The sequence below is a fragment of the Corvus hawaiiensis genome, unplaced genomic scaffold (assembly GCF_020740725.1).
Source record: "Corvus hawaiiensis isolate bCorHaw1 unplaced genomic scaffold, bCorHaw1.pri.cur scaffold_32_ctg1, whole genome shotgun sequence".
NCBI lineage: Eukaryota > Metazoa > Chordata > Aves > Passeriformes > Corvidae > Corvus > Corvus hawaiiensis.
The window spans coordinates 293,274-295,326 of NW_025963366.1; the positions used below are offsets into that span (position 1 = coordinate 293,274).

Here is a 2,053-nt window from a genome sequence, read left to right on the forward strand (position 1 = left end):
TCACTGCAGATGACTTTTGGTTGGTTTTGCTAAGAGATGACAAGAAGATCAGCACAAGGAGGAAGGCTGAGGGAGAGGGAAGGACCAATTCCTTCCTTTTGTCTTCCCATTGGAAAGTCTCCTACAGAGGTTGTGCTGCAGCCAGAGACTTGCCGGGCCAAGTGCTGAGGGAAACGATTCAGCTGAGGCACTTGAGGCATCTTGTCCCCGGTTTGTAGCCCTGGATCTGGGAGGGGACTCAGCTGCTCCCCCTGCACCCCACAACCCCCCTGAAATGGGGGATTCCTCCCGCCTCTGCCAGGTGCCCCTTATCCATCCCTAGCCTGGGTGCTCCTGGTCTGAGCTCCCATGGTCATTCCTGGTGGTGGGGAGCAGGAGGGAGGAGTTCAGAGCAAACCTGGGAGGTGCCAGCAGGCTCAGAGATGTGTGGAGGTGACAGTGAGACAGTGATGGGATGTGCAGATGGTCAGGGGGACAGGACAACACCTCGGGGATCAACTTCTTGGAGATTTGGGGGAATTTCCTTTGGAAAACACGCCCGGACACAGACACATGGACACGGAGTGTAAATTTGCTGAAGGGGTTTATTGGCCATTTGAGGAAAAAGGCCCAGGGCTCACAGGGGATCAGGCGATTCCTCCAGGGATGATCATCATCTCCTCATTCCACGGGAGGGGGACAGGACATGGTTTTCCCCACCTGGTTCAATCTAAAAACACAGACATCAAAATGTGATCCCCCTGTGTCCAATGGGATGGGAGAGGGTCCTCGTCCCCATGCCTGTCATGAAGGAGAAGGGAATTGGAGCCCTGGATAGACCCAGGACAGGATTTTGCTCCTCAGATCCACAGAACCCCAAGACCCCCCCAAGCCCCAGGATGCCCCAAAATCTCCAGGTAATCCTGCTGCCCACATGGGGACTGTCGGGTTCCCAACAGCTCCCCAGTGACAAGGAAAGACTTAGGGGCCGCTCTGTCCAGCACACTTGGGACACGGATCTGGGACAACCCCCCACCATGTCCCTTTGCCGTCCCCAAGTTCTGGCAACACCCAGCAGGTTCTGGGATCCCTCCAGAAACCCCCAGGACCCTCTGGGGCCACGAGACTCCCGAGTGTTGCTCACCTATCCATGTAGAGCAGCAGCCAGGCGCTTCTGCCGCAGAAGAGCCTCCAGCTTTTTACACAGAGCAGGCTGGGGACAAAGGCAGCGTTAGAGACACACTGGGGGCACTGGGCTGCACTGGGAGGAAAAGGGAAAGCAAAGGGGTCCTTGGGGAAGGGGCCTGCGGGCAGCAATGGGGTGCAGGAGCTGCTGTGCTCCTGCCCAGCGGCAGTGGGGTCCTGGCCAAGAGGCACAGCTGGGGCAGGGGCTGTGGCCTGGACCATGCGGGGGGTGCTGGGGGGCCTGGGATGGGAATGCAACAGGGGCCCTGGGCAAGGGGTTCCCTGGGAAGGATCCGTGGGGCAGGAGAGGTGTCTGGGGTGTCAGCAGGGCTGCACTGGGCTGTGCTGGGGCAGCATGGGATGGCCTGGGGTGTGGTGGGCGTGCGAGGGGAGGGTCTGACACCGGCAGAACTCCTGGTACCCACCTGAGGCGTCTTCAGGATGTCGACATTGTCTACATCCACCTGCAGAGAGACCAGGAGATCTCGCTGGTCACTGGGATGTCCCCAGTGCCAGCAAGGGATGGGAGGAACCAAAGTGCCCCCCAATTACCAGAGGGGATGCCCTCCAGTCCCAGCCCCCCACTCACCTCCTGGAGATCATCTTGGGTTCCTTCCAGGAGTGCCTGGGAAAGGACAACAAAGGCTTGGTCTGGATTGGACCTTGTGGGGCTGAGGGGGGAACACGGGTGCAGGGAGCAGGGCGGAGGCAAAGGGATGGGAATTCAGGGCCTCCAAGGAGATCTGTTTGGAGCTGGGGGAGACCCAAAGACACTGACCTGGGGTAAACTGAGGAGCCAAGGGACGTGGCTGGGGCCGTGGAAGGGGCACGGTGTAAGGTACAGGGCAGGAGAAAGGAATTGTGGTGTAGGGACATGGGAGTGCAAGAG

At 59.3% G+C, this 2,053-nt stretch overlaps 1 long non-coding RNA gene across 1 annotated transcript; it reads right to left on the bottom strand.

The window, feature by feature from the left end:
- Positions 1–569: 569 nt before the first annotated feature.
- LOC125321013 lies at positions 570–1,626 on the bottom strand. Its single transcript, XR_007201389.1, has 3 exons — positions 1,590–1,626; positions 1,124–1,192; positions 570–709 (listed from the first exon to the last, which is right to left on the bottom strand). It is a non-coding gene; the product is annotated as an uncharacterized LOC125321013 (long non-coding RNA).
- Positions 1,627–2,053: the final 427 nt, after the last annotated feature.